Below are 21,439 nucleotides of genomic sequence, written 5' to 3'. Positions count from 1 at the left end.
GGGCCAGAAATAAAACAAAATGGAGATGTTTAGGTTTTATGGCGGGGTCAAAGCTCAGAGGTCAAGTACATGAAGATCCCAGATTCTTGACGTCTTAGGGGTGGGGGCTGGCTAAAACACTGGAGATCTGCTTCAAGGGCAATCCTGAGCTAGAAGGACGGTTGGGATGCTGTCAGGAAGACGGGGGTATCAGGCAGGACCCCAGCTGGCTCCAGCAGCCACCCGCCGGCAGCCGGTCTCCCTTGGAACAGCATCAAACAACGACACGAGCCTCAGATACGTTTAGAGACCCGTGCACGCTCTGTCAGCAGTGTGTGTAAATCTTCTCACAGCAGAAGACGCGGACAGAGAGTTGTTTAAGCATAATGTACAGCATAATGTAGGGACGTGGGTGGCGCTGTGGGTTAAACCACAGAGCCTAGGACTTGCCAATCAGAAGGTTGGCGGTTCGAATCCCTGCAATGGGGTGAGCTCCCGTTGCTTGGTCCCTGCTCCTGCCAACCTAGCAGTAGTGCAAGTAGATAAATAGGTGCCGCTCCAGTGGGAAGGTAAATGGCGTTTCCGTGCGCTGCTCTGGTTCGCCAGAAGCAGCTTAGTCATGCTGGCCACATGACCCGGAAGCTGTACGCCGGCTCCCTCGGCCAATAAAGCAAGATGAGCGCCGCAACCCCAGAGTCGGCATTCTAGCAGGTGCCTTCATATGGCAGAGGCTTATTTGCTCATTCTCCGTATGGGCAAAAAACTCTTCTCCTACGTAACTCTGATCTGCATACACAAAGTAATGCCAACAGCCCCATGAAGTAGGCATGGCTGAGAGGGACCCTGCCTTACCCAAGAAATCTGGAATTTGGTACAATGTAGTCAATGTAGGTTAAACCACAGAGCCTAGGACTTGCCGATCAGAAGGTCGGCGGTTCGAATCCCAGCAACCGGGCGAGTTCCCTTGCTCAGTCCTGCTCCTTCCAACCTAGCAGTTCGAAAGCACATCAAAGTGCAAGTAGATAAATAGGTACCACTCCGTCGGGAAGGTAAACGGCGTTTCCGTGCGCTGCTCTGGTTCGCCAGAAGCGGCTTAGTCATGCTGGCCACATGACCCGGAAGCTGTACGCCGGCTCCCTCGGCCAATAAAGGAAGATGAGCGCCGCAACCCCAGAGTCGGTCACGACTGGACCTAATGGTCAGGGGTCCCTTTACCTTACAGCATAATGTACAGCACTTTATTCAGCATAGTTCAGGAACAAAGGAAAACATGTCTGCTTCCCTTTGTGTCCAGCAAAACAGCAGTAACACAAAAGCTAGATACAAACGGAAGTTCCCAGCAAGTGCTGGAAGTAAACAGGCATGTGACACACAAACGTCATGCCTGTACCCTTTTAAGGTGGAACGGAACTATATCCTAACAAGGACGGTGGTTCTGACTTGATATAAGGCAGCTTCATGGGTTTTTAAGGGTCACGTTTTCAACATTTTGTGACTGCTTGTGATGAAACATGGTGGACGAGACTTCCACATCATTCTACCAAGCACAGGGCATAAGAGCATAAGAAGACACTCTACTGGACCAGGCAAAGTCCCACCCAGTCCACCATTCCGTTCTCCCAGTGACCCATGGGTGCCTCTGGGAAGCCTGCAAGGAGGTCCTGGGAGCAACAGATCTCTGCCCACTTGCGAATCCCAACCACTGGAATGGAATTCAGAGGTATTTCTGCCTCCAGCAGTGGAAGAAGGTTACACAGCCATCACAACCAGGAACCATCAAACGCTTTGCCCTCCATGAATTTGTCTAATCCTCTTCTATAGCCACCCAATGTATTTCATTGGAGTTGGCTAGCAAATTCAGCTGCAAAGGGTTCAAGTGCTTTTTTGTATTTTCAAAAAGTTGAAGCCAAAGCATATTAAACAAGGCTAACATGCAGAATTAGTTCATTAGATAAATTAACAGGAAGGATTCGAAATCTGCGGGATCAGAGATTCTTAGAAGACTGGAGTAAATATTTGAATTATTTGAAAAGCAGTTGTAATAAACAGATTACGCTAGTAGGACTGCAAGAAGTTCTGTAAGGAGGACTATTTGAAATATTGCAAGGAAGACTATAAAGAGAACTATTAGTTAATGATAATTAAAAGTAATAGAGAAATTAAGAAATGCAGAACAAGTGCTGAAGAACGGAAAATCTTCAGAAGTTGTTGACGGAAGTCTAAAATATTGTATAAGCTAAGAAGTTATGTAATGATTGTTGGAAATGGTATGTTAAAAAAGCTATTTCCTCCTTCCTCTCCATAAAGGCTTATAAGCTAGTAATCTTCCTCATTAACTTAATATTCCACATTTCCTTTCTCCAGAATCTCCCAGATGGCAAGTGTGTGTGTTTCCCCCCCTCCACGCTTTTGCTAATAATAAACATGCCATAGTTAGCTCTTCACCTCCTTAAACCTTTGTGTTCCTGGACCAGTTTTAGGAAACTTGGAAACCTAGGGCAAACACAAGGCACGGCTCAAAATCTCTCTGGCCATTCCTTGCTTTCTAGCTGCAGAGATGGCCATCCCACTTTTCTCTCCTTCATTTTCAAGGTTAACACTACAGGTCAATGCAAACATTATCGAGCGAGGCGAGCCAATGGTCTCACCTACTATAAGGAAACTTCCTATGTTCCAGATACACAACCTGATATAGACCACTCAATGTCTTCCCCGCTGCCCAGAGTACTTATGTCTCTGGCTGTTTATTAGATATGAAAAAAAGCAGCCATCACAAATGTTGATCTGTACTGTGGATCTTGAAAATATGGAAGAGCAGGCAGTGGCGTAGCGTGGGGGTGCAGGGGGGGGCCGGGCGCACCGGGCGCACCATCTGGGGGTTAGGGTTAGGGGGCGCAAATCCACGGGTTAGGGGGCGCAAATTACTTGCCTTGCCCCGGGTGCTGACAACCCACGCTACGCCACTGAGAGCAGGACTTGGAAGCTTGCATTGGTGCCCTATTCCCAAGCCTGACACACAGCTGTTTCCGAGTTAGAACAAGACATTGGCTTTGTGTATCCTTTCTTACGGTGCCTCAAAAGCACACCTTGACACAAGTCCTCTGGGTTTTGCCAGACAATAGCCACCAAAGCACCAGACACTCGATTCATTACTTATTAACCCCTGTGATCAAGAGAATGTGTCCTGGCAAACTATTTACTTTAGGAAGTAGTGGAATTTTCCCTTTTCTTCCTGCTAGGGGTATGTGGAGTGGACTTGCATCCTTACTTTATTGGTAAGAACTATGGGAAATAATCAGCTCTCGTGAATCTCCTGTCTTTATTTATTAAGTAAAGCATTTCAAATCCACCTTTCAGGCCACACAAAGGAACTTCCAAGGAAATGTTTATCACAAAATACCTAAATGGTATTTTTTTATTAAGTTTTCCAACCAATAAACACGTATTTAACAACACTACAGTGTCACAAATATTATAGGGAGCACGTTATCGGAAAATGCATTCCAAGTACTCCTGCTACTGACACAGCACACCAGAATAAGATTTGAGATGATGGGGTTCTGCCATCTGTGTCTGAAGCCGGCAAACTGGAGGCAAGGGGACCATACCTCAGTAAATCTATTTTTGTCTGTCTCACCCCTTTCTTTTCTGAATCGCTTTGCTTTTCATTCAATGCTGTCAGGGGTTCAGGAGCAGAGACGCAGGAAAGGGAGGAAACAGAGAGCGAGGGGGAGGAAGATGAAGGAAGGATGAGTGATGATGACGACCCGAGATCCCCGAGCCTTTCCAGTGAGTCAGAGGATTCCCAGAAAGGAGCCCCAGTGGTCAGAGCAAGGGGGGAAAGAAGGGGGACACACCAGGAAGAAGGGGGCAGAGAGGAATCCAGAGAGCAGCAGCTGGAAATCGGGACCAACGTGCCCAGCTGGGAGCAGCGGGGAGAGAGGGGACCAGGCATCAGGTTCCGGAGGCTTTCAGCAGGAGGGAGGACATGAGTCAGGACCAGTCACGCCCACATCAGGGAGTGAGGAAACGGTTAAGAGGAAGGTAGAGGGTTGGGCGCGCGCGCCAAGTTCAAATGCAGCGGAAGCTGGTGCAGTAAGCAGCCCGGAGAGTGAGCCAGGTCCCAAAGCCCGCCGCAAGGAGGCAGAAGGCTCCGGGGGGTCCTCAGCCTCGGAAGAGTCAAGGAGGGAGGAGACCCAGGGGGGCAGAGGGACCCAGAGACGTAGAGAGAGACGTAGGAGGTGGAGCAAGGCTAGGGTATTAAGCTGGTGTGCAAGAGGCGGAGACTCAGACGGGTCTTCGCCGACCTAGAGCAGAAGGCGTAGAGCTGCACGCTGCAGTTCGGAAATGAACCCTGTAACTCAATAAAGACTCTTTTAAAGTGGACGCTGTGTGGCGTGGTCCTAAGTGAGCTGGGACCTGGTAGCAGCTCTGACAAATGCGAACTACCACATTCTGGAGTATCGGCTACAAATAGATTCTCCAACCTCTTCCAGTTTTGTGAGATTTCCAGATGTGCTGCTACCAGGGGTTTCAGGAACAAGTCTTTTAAGATGTGTGACTTTATTTACCTGTTCACTGAAAATTGACATTAAAATGTTTCTTTCATCTCTCTGTGAATAAAACCGGCTAACTTCTCAACTCTACCTGGATTAAGATGCTTTTAAATAAATACAATTGCTCTGGACGTCTTGTAAAGATTAACCAGGTTTTCCCTGACCATTAAAATTTGACTCTTTTTATTAGTAGATTCTTATTATCATCTCTGGGTTGTATCCATATACCAGGCCTACTAAGAGTAGACCAACTGAAGTTAATAGACATGACTTACACTCATAGTAGTATTAGTAGTAGTAATAATCTATTATTTGTGCCCCAGCCACTCTGGGCGGCTTCCAGCATATATAAAAACATAGTTAATTTCAATGGGTCTACTCTCAGCAGAACTTTCAACCCTCAAATTTTATTCTACTGTTTTTATGTTTGTATTTTGCATACCACTTCAGAGATTTGAAACATTAAGCAGTTTAGAAATGCTTTTAAGAAAATAAAATATTATTTGGTAGGATCACCAAGGACCGGAGAACATTGCCTTGATGGTTAAATCTTGTGGACTCTATTGGAAGCTGGTGGACTTCCCTTCACTGGAGGTGTTTTTAAGCAGAGGTTGGATGGTCATCTGCCATGGGTGCATTAGCTGAGATTCCTGTACTCCTGGGGTTGGACTAGATGACCCTCAGAGTCCCTTCCAACTCTACAATTCTATTTGGTTTGACAACTGCCCATCCCGGTAATATATAAAGAAGATCTGACACAAAATCCTTGTGGGTATAGCATGAAATTGCAAATCTGAATACTTCATTGGTTGACTCAGGCTATGACCAGAGAGAAAAAGAGAGTGAGTTTTTCAAAGCTGTGGGTAGATTTTAGCCACAACAAAAACTTAGTGGCATTTTTAACTACTCAGATAATTTGGGTGCCCACCACTTAGCTGAAGATTTTGCCTTGAGGCTGCCCAAACTGGTTAACTCATTTCTTGGAAAAGTCACAAGACTGAAGATAATGAGAGACAACTGATTATTGTGAGCTCTGTGGCTTGGAGCTACAGCTTTCGAATTTTCTCCCACGGAAACAGGTGGTTCTGTAAAGCATGCGTTCCCATTTTAGATGAACCAAAGTTTACTGTGTTGTCCAAACCCTAAACTAGAGTCAGTCTTAGCAATGATCACTGAGAACAAGCCGGCGTCATAAACTATGGTTTGCAGGGGACTTGTTTTCAGTACTCATAGAACCGAGCGGTGTTTGTTGAGCTTCAGACAACACAGCATGATGCAGTTAATTAAAAAAAATATGAAAGTTTCAGCTTCTCAAATCTTCCTTGCAGGCACACTGGAGGAGGGACGTGTGAGCTCAAGGCTTGCTGCAGCGCATTACATCTGAGCAAGGTAAGAGCCTTATGACAACCCACAGAGATTGGTTGTGCACAGTGGATCCCAATTGGTCTGTGGACCACAGGGGGTCCCCGTAACCCACCAAGGGGGCCCGTGGCACATAACTGGCCACTGTCTGGGACATCCCATTTTGGGCGCCATGCTCTCACATGGGCACGGGACTCTTGCAGGAGCACGGCCCAGAAGTTGTGTGACCTGACTTTGCACTGGGACATGTTGAAGGGTACGGTGGCACCGTTCACATAACAAAAACTGCCACAGAGATATCAACATTTTCAAAAGTAGGGGGTCCACGGCTTGGCTTTTGAAGAACAGGGAGTCTGCAGTACTAATTGGGAGCCCTTGCACTAGGATGTACTGCATGCCTACACTCATCAGTAACTACGGTATAGACTTTTCTGTACTGTGACTTTGTTTGTAGAATGTTGTTGTTTAGTTGTTTAGTCATGTCCGACTCTTCGTGACCCCATGGACCAGAGCACGCCAGGCACTTCTGTCTTCCACTGCCTCCCGGAGTTTGGTCAAACTGGTAGCTTCGAGAACACTGTCCCACCATCTCGTCCTCTGTCTTCCCCTTCTCCTTGTGCCCTCCAACTCTCCCAACATCAGGGTCTTTTCCAGGGAGTCTTCTCTTCTCATGAGGTGGCCAAAGTATTGGAGCCTCAGCTTCAGAATCTGTCCTTCCAGTGAGCACTCAGGGCTGATTTCCTTAAGAATGGATAGGTTTGATCTTCTTGCAGTCCATGGGACTCTCAAGAGTCTCATCCAACACTGTAATTCATAATTTGTAGAATAACCTTCCCTAAAACACATGGGGGGGGGAGTTTCCGGAGAATCTGATGGATGGTATGTTTTTCTGATTGCTTCTTGCTATTTCCCAACTAACTTTAATAGGCTCATTTTCTTTTCTTCTTGGTAGCTTAATTATATTTCATTGTCAATTGCTTGTCACTGTTTTCAGCAGCTGTGTTTTTCTTTTCTTTTTTAAAGTCCATTTTCCAGGATTCCCTACTATGGTGTTGTTGACTAAAAAGGTAAAGGGACCCTTGACCATTAGGTCCAGTCGTGACCGACTCTGGGGTTGTGGCGCTCATCTTGCTTTACTGGCTGAGGGAGCCGTCATGTGGCCAGCATGACTAAGCCGCTTCTGGCGAACTAGAGCAGAGCAAGGAAACGCCGTTTACCTTCCCGCCGGAGTGGTACCTATTTATCTACTTGCACTTTGATGTGCTTTTGAACTGCTAGGTTGGCAGGAGCAGGACTGAGCAATGGGAGCTCACCCCGTTGCGGGGATTCGAACCGCCAACCTTCTGATCGGCAAGTCCTAGGCTCTGTGGTTTAACCTACATTGACTACATTGTACCAAATTCCAGATTCCTTGGGTAAGGCAGGGTCCCTCTCAGCCATGCCTACTTCATGGGGCTGTTGGCATTACTTTGTGTATGCAGATCTGAGTTCCGTGGGAGAAGAGTTTTTTGCCCATACGGAGAATGAGCAAATAAACCTCTGCCATATGAAAGGCACCTGCTAGAAAGCATTCTAGGCGGATCAGTTCCAAGCCAGGCAAGTGCAGACATGTGTAGGATTTCTTTTCCACCATCCATCATGTGCAGAAGGGCTTTAGAGAAGGGCGTTTGTTATTTTTAAAGCCAGCTTAACTTTAGGGAAGAAATAATCAGCATTCTGAGGCTGCTTGGGAGTTATGCACCACTGCGCTCGGCGGGGCTTGTTTTTCAGCGCGCGCACCGGCTGCAAACAAGCCGGCACCTATCTGCACACGCAAAACGTGCAATGCCGGGGATCCTTCCACGCACCTTTTGCCCAGGACAGAATGCAACCCATTCTAAGTCTCCCCCGGGGCGCGCATGCAGCGCTTGCCTCTGCATCCCCCGCCGAGCATTCCCTGCCCCTTCAAGGTGCTTCGCGATTCCTGCCACTCGCCCCCGCCATTAACTCTCGCCATGCCCCCCCTCCCTCCCTCTGATTCCTAGCAGGCGCCCTTCCAGCAGCCCCCCCCCCCATCTTTTGCCCAGGCGTTGCGCTCACAGCGCTGCAGCAGCGTCACTGGGCTCTGCAGGTTCTCCCACCTTCGCGGTGCGCGCGTTCCATTTCCTTGCGAGCGTAGCCAATCGGCGCGCTGCGGGGGGGGGGAGCCCTGCCCTCCCCCTCATTGGCTGGCCGCCTCCCCTCCCTCTTTCTCTCGCCCTTCGCTCCTCAGGCGCCCCCCTCCTCGCTCGCCCCGATTTGCATATTCATGAGGCGGGCGGGCGCGAGGGAGGGGCGGAAGCGGAAGCGTTGCGCGGAGACGGTTTCCGAGGAGCCGAGGGTATAAAGCGCCCGCCTGCGCCGCCCGCTTCGGAGCCCGCTGCCGCCTCCGCCCGGTCGCCGTGATAGAGCCCGACGCCCGGCCGACCCGCCCGCGACCCCGACCCCGGACCGTGACCGGACAGGACCCGGCCCCAGCGGAGCAGCCCGGCGCAGCAAGCAGCCCGCCCCTGCGAGGGGGAGCAGCCGGGCCCCGGCAGAGCAGCGCGCTCCGGCAGGAGCAGGTACCGGCCGCGGAGGGGAGGGCCGCGGGCGGGAGGGGAGGCGCGCGCGGTCCACACGACCCTTCTGACCCGCGACCCTGACACGCACATGCACGTCGGAACGGGCTGCCGGGAGGGGTACGAGGTGTTCCTGCGGGAGGGATTGCGGAAGAGCGCAGTCCCCACGGCCCTTCTGACCCGCGACCCTGACACGCACCTGCACGTCGGAACGGGCCGCCGGGAGGGGTACGAGGTGTTCTTGCGGGAGGGGTTGCGGAAGAGCGCGGTCCACACGGCCCTTCTGACCCGCGACCCTGACACGCACCTGCACGTCGGAATGGGCTGCCGGGAGGGGTACGAGGTGTTCTTGCGGGAGGGGTTGCGGAAGAGCGCGGCCCCGGCAGAGCAGCGCGCTCCGGCAGGAGCAGGTACCAGCCGTGGGCGGGAGGGGAGGCGCGCGGTCCACACGACCCTTCTGACCCGCGACCCTGACACGCACCTGCACGTCGGAACGGGCTGCCGGGAGGGGTAGGAGGTGTTTGTGAGGGAGGGAGAGCACAGGCGCGCCGTCAAAACGGCCCTTCTGACCCGTGACTATAACACGCATCTGTGTGTAGGGGCAGGTGGTTTGGAGTGGAGGGTTTCCCCGAGGCAGGGATGGCAATGGCACGCCATCCACATGACTCTTCTGTCCGTGTCCCTGACACCTGCACGTCGGAACAGACTGCCTGGGGTGGGGTGTTTCCTTGAGATGCACCATCCACACAACGCTTTTGTCCCACGTCCCTGACACACACCTGCACATGGGAGTGGTCCAGCTACAGCAGTCTTCTGTGTTGTTTGCCCCCCATAGCAGTCTTATAAGGTTTTACAGCTTTCCCTGCTGCTGAATGCCCCACCCTGAAACAGGTGGCATTTGGAGGTACAGTGCCTCTGCCCCTGGAGGTTTTACTCAGCTGTTGTAGGTAAAATGGCTGAAGAATACCAGAATATCAGGGGTAGAGTGATTCTGAACTTGTGGGTTCTATGCAGAGGTAATCTAAACTCCTGAGAACAAATTTATTCAAGTATGTGCTTGGCTCCATTTTGGAAAAAAAATAAAGCAATATTTAGGATTTGTTTTCGATGTGTATTCTAGCCTTGCAAGTTGCCTTGTGTTGATGGGGTTAGCGGTTAGAGTGTTGGGTCTGGGAGACCGGGTTCAAATCCCCCCTCAGCTGATGTATCTCTGTAACTTTGGGTCAGTCACTACCTTCCCAAACTACCTCACAGGAATGCTGTGAGGATTAAATTGGAGAAAGGGATGCCACCTTGAGCTCTTTGGAGAAAAGGTGGGATATAAATGTAGTACGAAAATCTTGCCCGGTATTTTGTTTTCGATCTTGGTCTGTCTGGTGGTTGTAGGGAACCCACAAGCAAGGCCTAAGAGCAGCCAGCAGCCCCAAAAAAATGTGCTCTTGGAATATGAGAACCAAACAAGTAGGTCCTGGAATTTGGTGTGAAGACACATGAGGCCACCACCTTGGTTGAAGCTAACCAGGTTTGGGTTTAGTCCATGGGAAGACAAACTAATCCCCGGGGGCCAGATCCGGCCAAATCACCTTCTAAATCCAGCCCACAGACGGTCTGGGAACCAGCGTGTTTTTACATGAGTAGAATGTGTCCTTTTATTTAAAATGCATCTCTGGGTTATTTGTGGGGCATAGAAATTCGTTTCCCCCCAAAAAAAAATGTAGTCCGGCCCCCCACAAGGTCTGAGGGACAGTGGACCAGCCACCTGCTGAAAAAGTTTGCTGACCCCTGGTTAGTCACTGGATGGGAGACATCCTAAGAACCACATTTATGTCACCTTGGGGAGAAAGTGGCATGTGAACATAAGGAATAAAAAGAATGAGTGAGAAGAGTTTTTGGGTGCCTTGATGTGGCTGACAGCTCCATAACCCCGTGCAGATTTACCAATCATTCCCTGCCACAAACCAGTTAATCTAAACGCTGCCTGATTTGTGGTTTTCTAAAATATATATCTTTCAGACCAGCAGAGCAATTCCGGGAACCAAGCCCACATCAGGGTGGGCTTAGGGATCAGAACTCCTTGAGAAATAGAGTGGTGGAGGAAGGGACCCAAAAGGAAACACACAAAGGAGTGTCTTAGGGGATTTGCCTTGAAAGAGGATTTCATGGCTGGGGAGGGGGCATTTTTATGGAAAGGTGCGTGTATTTGAGTAGGGTGTGTGTGTGTGTGTGTCTCTGGGTGGGAGTTGGAGGAATGCAGAGGCTGTTGTGTGACTGAGGGATTCTTGTTGTTGGAGGATTGTGCCTTTGGTGAGTTACAGATCCTGTTGTGGCTGTAGAAACCGATACAGGAAGGACATGTTTTGTTGCAGCTGGGGCAGATGAAGGCGTCTGGTTGTGCTGCTGCAGTTGCACCACGGCGTTCCTTCCTTCTGCGCTCCTCCCAGAGGTCATTCCTCCTCTGGTCACTGCTGTGGCTGCACAACCTCTGTCTCTAGGCACTGAGGTTGTCTGTAAGAGATTCCCACATGTCGGGGTTGATGTCGCTATCCTTCGTGTTTGGAGGCATCTTTGTAACGCAGAGTTGGTCTGCCAACACAGGGCAGAGGAAGCCTGGAGTGTGTACATTGACTTGGAAGCGAAAGATACAAGTAGGGGGTTGGACTAGATGACCCTTGGGGTCCTTTCCAGCTCTGCAATTCTTTGAACAGCAGATTCAAGCAAATGGGCTTCAGAAGAAGAAAGACTGGAGTGTTGTTGGAGAGGAGGATAAGGCAGAAAGGGGGCGGGTGAGTTTGAGAGGCAGGGTTTGGGGACAAGGGAGAGAATTGGGTTTGGTAGGGGATGCAAGAAGACAGCCTGTGCAAAAGAGGGAAGACACATTTTTTTGAACTGTTCTTGAGATGTTCTTCAAGAGAGTTCAAAAAGGTGAGCAGAAAATCCCAGCGGTTGAGTGAGAAATAACTGCAGAAGCAAATAGTTTGTTGCGTGTCCAAGTGTGTTGGTTGATGGTAGGAAATAAGTGGGGGTGGGTGGAGATCATAAGGCTGCCTGATAAGGTAAGAGAAGAGATCACATGTTGGGATCTGTGTGTGGCTCATGGAAGGGGTGAGAAAACCGACCCTAGAAAAATCAGGTGCTGAAGGGGCTGTAAGAGAACTTGAGAGAAGAGATTCTTATCTCTGCAAGGTCAGGTTGAGGAGGCAGGATGGGTTAAGTGTGGGCAAAGGTCTTGGGGTTTGAGGCAAGGAGTTTCTTTCTAAAGAAGGATGTGCAACGGGGAGAAAAGGGAAGAAGCAAGAAGCAAATAAATGTGTCGATCCTGGAAAAGAGAGTGAAATGAGGGAGGAACTTTGCTCCTTGTAGTGCTTGAGTCAGCAACTAGAACAGACTTCTAGGGCAGAATGCAGGGTGGGAAAGAATCACAGAGAAGGTTGCGGTGACTTGTGGCAAAGGGGGAAGGGTTTGGGGTGCAAGAACAAGAGGGGTGCGGAAAGCCAGAGAAGTGGAAGGGGAGAAAAGTGTTGCAGGTAAAGAACTGCTGGTGTGTGGAGTGTCCTGTAGGTGACCAAACAGGGTGATTATAGGAGGAGGTAGCAAAGCATGAGAGAGGGATTTTTTGCCATCCTGAGAGGCATCTGTGTCCAGGGCGGCTGTTTACCAGCTCCATCTGGTACGCAGGCTGAGACCCTACCTGCCCGCAGACTGTCTCGCCAGAGTGGTGCATGCTCTAGTTACCTCCCGCTTGGACTACTGCAATGCGCTCTACGTGGGGCTACCTTTGAAGGTGACCCAGAGACTGCTATTAATCCAGAATGCGGCAGCTAGACTGGTGACTGGCAACCGGGACCACATAACACCGGTGTTGAAAGACCTACATTAGCTCCCAGTACGTTTCCGAGCACAATTCAAAGTGTTGGTGTTGACCTTTAAAGTCCTAAATGGCCTCGGTCCTGTATACCTGAAGGAGTGTCTCCACCCCCATCGTTCTGCCCGGACACTGAGGTCCAGCTCTGAGGGCCTTCTGGTGGTTCCCTCATTGGCGTTCTTGGTAGTGGTACCCACCCTGTGGAACACCCTTCAGGTGTGAAGGAAATAAGCAGCTATCCTATCTTTAAAAGACATCTGAAGGCAGCCCTGTTCAGGGAAGTTTTTAATATTTAATGCTGTACTGTTTTTAACACTCGATTGGGAGCCGCCCAGAGTGGCTGGGGAAACTCAGCCAGATGGGCGGGGTATAAATAATAAATTATTATTATTATTATTATTATTATTATTATTATTATATTTATTATTATATTTATTATTATATCTACTGGGGGAGACTTGGAGGGCAGCTTTTGGTATGCATTAGCTTTATGAGGAGATGTGGCTTGTGGGTCATTAAATCATAGAATTGTAGAGTTGGAAGGGACCACGAGGGTCTTCTAGTCCAGCCCCCTGCAATGCAAGAATTCTTTGCCCAACGTGGGGCTCAAACCCACAACCCTGAGATTAAGAGTCTCATGCTGTACCAGCTGAGCTGTTCCAGATGTAGCCTAATGGGCCAGCCCCACTGTAGCTGTTGCACCCAGAATAGGCATTGGGTTTTCCCTTTCAGTGTTGGGGACCTTCCCTGCGTGACAAAATTTTGTTGGGGTTGGGCAGGTCTGGTAGGAGGGAGCAGAAGCTTAAACTGGGTGTCATCTATAAACCCAGCAATCAATCCTGTTTTGTGTCAATTTGCCTGTAATGCAAATGTTCAATTCATTTTGCTGATCAGGTAAAGTGCTTCAGTTTGCATATTTGTGGTTTGACCCCAACGGGGGTGAAATTCTTTGCCCCCGTATTATAAATATGCAGCAGTAGCCTGTGTAAAGTTATGTTACAGATGCAAACACAGTTAACTGCATAGGACTTCTGAAAGCAGGCATTCCAGACCTAAAAATGCAAAAGTAATTTTTGTGTGTGTGTGTCAAAGATCTCTCAGATATTGTTTGGAATGTTGTACCCAAAGCCACATGAAATATATTGAGTTATTTAGGCATGGCTGAAGTGTATTTAAAGAGAAATTTCTTCTCGGTGTTGGGGGGGGGGAGGCATGGTTGACCTTGAGGCTGCTCCTGGAAAAATGCAATTTGTTTTCTTGATAACTATCTCCACAGTCCATAACGCTTTAACTGCATGTTATCCTTATATCAGATCCTTCACCCGTTATTTTCGTTGGTGTTGTCAGTGATTCCAGCTTTAGAGGAACTAAAAGGAGCGAATCTGGTGGTGCACGTGGATTGAGAGGCTGATTAGCTAGCTTGCCTGTTAAGAGGAGCAGGATCTGCAAAGAAGCTCAGCAGCAATGCTTGGCTCTTGTGCGTACTGTGTTGACTGATACCCAAACTGAGGGTTTGGTCTACAAAGGTATGTGGATGCCCACTTGCAAACTGTCCGTTACCTAGAGTTGTAGCGCTAATGGTGTTATCCTTTTACTGCCATTTAACTTCTGAAAATGTATACATTTAAAATGGCTTGCACGGCACTCTGCTCTGGCATAATTATCTGTCTGATTATGATCTGTATCGCATTGCACTGCCTGGCTTAAGCACTGCTGGTAACATTTGCTGAAAATCAGCCGCATCTTCTGCTGCTTGCTTTCGGCGCAAGTGGGCGGATATTGGCTTGGCTTTGAAACAGAAGGGTGAGTGTATCTCTAAACAGTCTGATAACTGGGAGGCGGGGGAGATTCGTAAGCTGTCATACTTGCTACACAGCATTCGGTTAGTGTGTTTATATGTGCACTCTGCTCTGCCGGGTACATATTATTCTGCCCACAGTTGCTTCATAGACCAAGATAGCCTTGCTGGTGAGAACTGTAGCAAAATCGCAAGCCTTTGGTCTAAGAGTCCGTGCTTTTTTGTGTGAGGCTGCACAATTGGGGCACTATGCCTTTAAATGAATAGCTCATTTGTAATGAACACTTCAGAACCAATCTTCCTTCAGGAACGGGCTCGGAACTCCAAAGGGAAAATTGTGCAGTTTATGGTTTCTGAGCAATCTTGTTCTTTACAACAAAGAGTGAAGTATTTCGAGCTTCATTTATGCTATTCAGGGCTACTTTTTACTGGGGCCGCTGCCAAAAAGATGACAAACGCTGATGCCGAAATGCAGGCACTTAAAGGTAGCAGCAGCAGCAGCAGCAGCTGTTGTCTTGGAAATAAACATTGGGCTGGGGCTTTCAGGAGCACAGTTTTCATCTAGTGGGCATTGGTTGTTTTTCTCAAGCAGTCGTTCCAGGGACATGGCTTGAGAGAGGCTCCGGCAGTCGGGAAAAAGGCTGATAAGTCAGGCAGGGATGCAAATACATAGATGCTTTGGTTTACACGTTCAGAAAAATGAGACAGAATTCTGAGATGATAGAATACATGGTACGATTTGAGATTGCCAGGGATGAGGGATCGGTTTTGAATGCTGCAGCAGCACATTAACAAAATATAAAAATCGGGGAGCAACTGGGGATAATTTCTGTTATCTGCATGGTAGTTTTCTACTTAAGGGAGCTTTTATGTGCAGTTATTCTTAGAAATGGGGTTTGCATGCACACCCCCGCACTTGCGTCCTGAAGTGGTACATTCCAACTCACAAATTTACCATCTCATTCTGCTGCAAGTGTTGGCCGGGTCTGACACTGTCAGGTCACTGGTCTCTCTAGCCCCCTTTTAACAGCTGGCTGTCAACATCTCTCTTCAATCTCGGGCCGGGGTCTTTCCCCCCGCTTTGCTACCTGAGATTCTTTCACTGGGGATGTCAGTGATTGAATCTGAAATCTTATGCAATGCATGGCGTTAGTTCTGCCACGACGGGCACACTCCAAATATTGCATTTGCACTCGACATTTCTTTCAGAGAGTTCATCTGGCATTGTAGCTTAATATAATATTGCCTCAGCTGTACAACTCCCTTCTTGCAAACTCAGGGGAAGGTTACATCATAGTTTTTCAGCTGTTGCTTACACAGTGAAGGAGCCTGAAACCAGGCATAAACCTAGCTTATATAGACTGCTGCTGTTGTGCATGCTTCACAATTCAGACTACTTATTCAAGCAGAAGAGGCAGCAGGAACGAATAATCCTGTGTTTCTGCAAGTGTTTTTACTTGGCTTTGTTCACCACGTGGCCCTCTCACCGTGTTGTTCGCTCTCTGATTTGAGTGCATTGTGTTTGGATTTATTCATACGTCAGGCTTCAAGAAGATTGCGGAGGTTTAGCACTTTTTTCTGTTTTTAGCTGATTTATTACCGAGCCTCCATTTTTATATAATTTCCGAGGGTAACTTAACGCAGCTCGGCCCTTTACAGGGTAGTTCAGGGACTGTTCCTTAAAAATGCAGATTTCACCAACTCCCTGAGACAAATGGTTCTACGGGTGAATTACTTTCTCTCCTTGCCTAATTAGCTTTGGCTTTAGAACATAAAATGGTGCAAAGCCAGAGTGGCGAGTATTCATAGTTTGAACCATCCCGTGTGAAGGGAGCAAGGTGAGGAGTTTATAGCAGCTTCTAGAGTTCATGTTCACTTTCCAAGGATTTGGGGCTATGATTACCAGCGAAGAGTACTTCAAGATCTCTTTATGGAGACTACTTTAACGTAAGCTCTGCTAGGAATTTGGCAAATGCCAGGATAAAAGCTTAAGTTGTTAAAGCCCAATGTAGTTGGAGAAGCTGGCACTATTTATACCTCATATGTGCTCGGCCTCCCTTTTAAATTAAGCAGTTCCCCTTTTGCATATTAAGATACTCAGATGCTTAGCCAAGCTCCCTTTCGTGGCCCTTTTTTCATCAGACCTGTCTTGCAGAGTGATCCTTCTTGACTTCTTACACCCTGCATTCCATCCACTTGGCTGGCTGAAGGACTGAAGTTCACCCCAAGGTCTGGGGCCATTGCCAAGGTCTTGGAAAAAAGATGTTTGTTTATCCTAGGAGAAGATGTCATTGGCTTGGCAGCCACAGGCATTGCCCTGCCAAGCTTGATTGTGGACTTTGATTGACTGCATAACATGGCCTTTTTTGTGCTTTTACTGGCCCCGTGCTTGGCTTTTAAACTTGCAGATGGAAACAGGGGGGAAAGCATCTCATGTAGCTAATCTTCATTTGCCATAAACTTAGCCAGTTTCTGATGTGTGGCATTGTGTGAACGATCTACTAGATGGTGATCACATTGGTGTACTTGACCAGTCTTGTTTCTGCTACTCGGCATAACTGTAACTCTAATGCAAGAGTTTGAATCGTGTCCATGCTTGACACTACCAGTTGTCAGCATGGGGAAGAGCCATAGCTTATGCTCTGCATGCAAAAGGTCCCAAGTTCACTCCCTGGTGCCTCCATGTTGGGCTGGACTCCTGCCTGAAACCCTGGAGGGCTGCTGCCAGTCCATGTTGACAATATTAATCTATATGGACCAGTGATCTGACTTGGTATAAAGCAGGATTTTTGTTTTGTTTCTTCTATGATGTGCTCTCTGCATACCCACTGGGTGTGATCCTGTGTTGCACCAGCAGGTGTCTGCTTCCACAAAGGGACTTCTTCAAAACCTACACCTCTCTTTGGCCTCCTAGTTCTGCTCCAAAAGCTAGCAGAACTTTTGGAGCACGGGAACTGGAGGGGGAAGAAGAGGGACCGAAAGCCCTATTGCATATAACCGGCTATTACCTATTATTTTTATTTCTCACTTGGGCTGGATCTACACTGATCTATAAAAACGCTGTTAAAGGCCATGAAAAAAGTTATATATATCTCAATGCAATTTCCCATTGCTGACAGGTCACTACTCTGCAGCGCCCTCTGGTGTCACATTTTATAACGTATTTTTGACGTTATAGCCGACCAGTGTAGACCCGCCCTTCGTCAACCATTGTTCCCTCCTGTATTTCAGATTTAATGTCTCCCCTCCATCTGCTTCATGTAGCCTTTCATTGGTATGCTATCCTGACTCAACAATCCAGGTTCCTTGTCCAAGGTGCCACAATACTTGCATTTGCTGCTACAGACTGCTGTGGCTACAGTTCTTTAAAGTACAGTGAGTTAAGTTATACTGAAACTAGCTTTTAACTTTGACAGCTCACAAAACACTAATTTTGCATGCAAGTATGGTTAGAATCTCTGACATGCTGTAATCAAGCCTTGATCTTGGACAAGTGTTATTTATATTGTCCATATATAAAATACCTGGTTTTAACCAACACTTTGTGTTTAGATATGCTATATCAGGCACACACTAAAAAGCTAACATTTGAAGAAGCCCTTAGAAGTGCAGTGTTCAATAATTTTAAAATACATTTTAATGACTTTAAAAATAATTCAGTGCATGTATGTATCTCTTTTTTACATATAAGTTGCTATTTAAAAACAAAACAACCAAATGTGGTATTTCACTATAACAATTGTAAACGGTTAACAATTACAATTTTTAATCTACGGTATTTTATATGAATGCATTCCAAAGTTCATTATACTTGTCTATGCAAAGTCTGTCTATAAGCAGTCCACTAGTCAGGTCTTCAACACATTGAATGAACAGAGTTGTATATTTATCTTTCCAATGCAGCAATACCAGTCTTTTGGCCAGATTAAGGGTACAGAGAATCCATTGTCCATTTCTCAAAATCCATGTAGTAGGTGCATGGTTCAAAAGAATATTGTCGTATGAAAAATTTAGCCTTTTTCACACAGTTATACTTACATTAACCCATTATTTTCTCCCAAAACTTAGTAAGTGTAAGGCATTGTTAGAAACATGTGTTTTAAAGAAGCATTATGCTTATTACATAATGCTGTTATTACATAATCCAACAAAATGCTGTTTTAGATAGTTCTTTTCTATGTAAACATAGTGTCCAATAAATTCTAAATATTATTTTCTGTTGTATAACTCAGGTCCACTGACAGCCTTGCTATAGAAGTTAAAACACTACCGTTGTCGAGGCAGCATAGGAACCTCCAATTCTTTATTCCATTCATTTCTTAACATCTGCATCTCAAATTGATTTATTGATAACAAATATAAACAAAAGGTAATCACTTTTTTTAAAAAAAGTATTTAGCCACTTGTTCTAGTATCTCAAGCATCTCAGAAACTGAAATAGAATGTTGTTAATAGAATGTTGTAGCTGCAAATATTGCCATTGGGTTACATCCAATAGCTGATATTTATCTCTTAATGCCACGTATGTTAAAAATCCATCTTTCGATTTAACAATAATTTCCTGTATGTCTGCATATATGAATTGGGAAATATTCCAAATTTCTTAGGTGCATGTTAAGCACCTTCCAGCCACCCGCAATTTCTTATGGTTTGGCAGGACTTGCCCTTGTTCTGGGTCTAAATTCAAGCAAATCAATAGACGAAAGGGGTCACAGGGAGGCTTCATTGATCTGTGGTGTATTTTGAAGTGCACAAGGGAAGGCTCAAAGGGGAAGCAAATACGTAGAAAAAGTTTAGAGTTCTTCTCTTGCATGCATGCTCGCTTTGAATGCATAGGGCATCCATGAGAACTGTCGTCAAAGCATTTCATCCTTCGCTTGCAGTCCCTCCCAGCAGAAGCCCTGCATAAATCTGATGTCGATCGCTTGGCTGTTCCCTGAAAGCTGCTTCCATTAACATTATGATGTCATGGAACTTTAGAATCCTAATGTTTTCTGTTACGGGAGTCATCAGAAGCTAAAAGCATCCCTGCTCGAACTTCAGGCAGGCCATCGTTGGTAGGGCTCTTTGGGATGAGGATGGTAACGGTTCTGGCAAGTACAGTTCCATTCTGCTAGTTCGTTAACCTGACTCTTGGTTGCACTATAGAGATGGGCTGTTGTGGACTGCGTGTTGGAAGGAAGCAGAGCTTCCCTGCCACAAATAAGCTAACCTGCTGCAAGGTTCTGGTCACTGAAACTTTTCAAGCCAGGGGGCAATTTGCCTAGTCCTGCCCTGTTTCAGTTCAATCACAGCTGCAGTGTGTAGCCTCATCTTTTGGAAGCTGTCAGATGTATTTTGAAAGCCAGGCTGATTAGATTGGAGCTGGCCTAATTGCATTCCCCTTGGATCACTTGTCTCCTTGCATATACTCCTGCCCACATCATATGCTACAAGGCTTCACATATTTGAAATTCCATCTTGCTTCTTCAAGAAAATCCAGGGAGTAAACAAGATGTTACATTCAGTCATGGCCGGTCGGCCAGGATCACCGTTACAGAAAATGTTCCGATGACAACACCCTACATCCCCTGACACATAGATTAGTGCTACGTAGGCAGCAGTGTTAAAAACTCAGATATATAAGCTAGGTGCCCAATAGCTCCTTAAATCAAGGTTTCAGTCGCCAAAATGGAATGTCTTGTTGACATTTTTGGGCAAGACGTGTTATTTTTTAAAATGATGGACTGACTGAGAATGAGTCTCAGTTAAACATCTGGCTAGTTCGGATGACAACCTTGAGCTAACCTTAAGAGCTTTGAGAACTGAAAGAAGTAAAGTCACTTGATCCAGGGACAGGTCACACATATGCCTATGCTAACCCGTTTTTTGTTAATGGTGACTGCTCCTTCTCAGGCTGCGGGAAAAAAAGCATTTTGGTTCCAGAAATCCATTTCACAGGTGCAGATCAAATGTAACTGAGAGAATTTTACAGGATGTGGTTGGTACTGGTGTGTGAAAACAGCCGGGGTATGATCCCCAGGCGTGCACCTCCAGATTGTGGAGATGTCAGGCGCCATCCTGACACCAGGCATCTTCACTTGGTTGCAAGTGGTCAAACGCCAGGTGCAAAATGCGCCTGGCGCCTGGCTAATTTCAAACACTGGAGTCAGCCACTGGTGGGTATATTTTTGGTGATATCTTTGTGGTGTTTCTATAGCAGTTTAAATTTGAGCATCAGTCTAATCGTATTTCTAGGGAGCGGGTGGCGCTGTGGTCTAAACCACAGAGCCTAGGGCTTGCCGATCGGAAGGTCAGCAGTTTGAATCCCCGCAATGGGGTGAGCTCCCGTCATTCTGTCCCTGCACCTGCCCACCCAGCAGTTCAAAAGCACATCAAGTGCAAGTAGATAAATAGGTACCGCTCCTGCAGGGAGGTAAACGGCGTTTCCGTGCACTGCTCTAGTTCGCCAGAAGCGACTTAGTCATTCTGGCCACATGACCCGGAAGCTGTCTGTGGACAAACGCCGGCTCCCTCGGCCTATAGAGCGAGATGAGCACGCAACCCCAGAGTCATACGCGACTGGACCTGTCAGGGGTACCGTTACCGTTACCTAATCGTATTTACAGGTGTGAGGAATTCTGCAGTGAAGTATTTAAGCTTCAGCAAGTGAAGCATGGCAAATAATTTTGGAAAGTGTGGAGCTTGGTTGTACTAATTCTCCAGCTAACCAGCTGGTGTAGCTTTTTTAAAATAGCATAGTGATCGCACAAACACTTCTTAATTGCTGGGAAAGATTTCAAATGAGTTCCAAACAAGACGTGACTTCAAAGTTGCGTTAAGTGTGCCAGTTTTTGTTTTGTTTTTAATGTGAATAGAAGGCACAGAAGATGTTGGTCTTTTGTATCTCAGCATGCCTCTGGAAGTGACACACTTTGGAAATAATTCCCACACTGAAATCTAGTTTGACCCTTACAGTTACCACAAAGCCAGAGTATGTGGAATTTGCATAATTGGTAGAATGTTAGCAACGGGGAGTTTTCATGAAAATCCTATGTTGTGAACCCCATTTTTAAAATTGTTAGTAACACACTATTGTGCAAGTTATTCCCAATGGCCCGTACCTATAATCCCCATTGGAAATAAGTTTAATAGAACACAGATAGCTTTCTAAAAATAAGCAAATATTCACCTTTACTAGGTTTGTCTATATGGACTGGTTTTGTTAAAGGAAATGTATCAATAAGCTGTTGCCACTTTGGTCCCAGCGAATACAGTGGTACCTTGGTTTAAGAACAGCCCTGTTTACAAACTATTCGGTTTA

The 21,439-nt window shown here is 47.0% G+C and overlaps 1 protein-coding gene across 10 annotated transcripts in view; it reads left to right on the top strand.

The window, feature by feature from the left end:
* The window catches only part of SLC45A4 (solute carrier family 45 member 4), a 117,671-nt gene that overhangs the window by 17,678 nt on the left and 78,554 nt on the right, over positions 1-21,439 (top strand). For 3 of the 10 annotated variants that reach the window (XM_082235629.1, XM_082235621.1, XM_082235623.1), the window contains one exon: positions 5,864-5,924. The gene's annotated coding sequence lies outside the window, so the exon portion shown is untranslated. Of the gene's footprint in view, positions 1-5,863; positions 5,925-8,293; positions 8,480-8,841; positions 8,887-13,728; positions 13,865-19,174; positions 19,194-21,439 lie in introns of those variants that run through there. The other 7 variants (XM_082235628.1, XM_082235624.1, XM_082235625.1 and 4 more) reach the window with 6 other exon arrangements.

Source organism: Podarcis vaucheri (genome assembly GCF_965113315.1).
Source record: "Podarcis vaucheri genome assembly, chromosome: 8".
Classification (NCBI taxonomy): Eukaryota; Metazoa; Chordata; class Lepidosauria; order Squamata; family Lacertidae; genus Podarcis; species Podarcis vaucheri.
The sequence above is the reverse complement of the archived record's forward strand: the minus strand, read 5'-3'. Positions and strand labels throughout refer to the sequence as shown.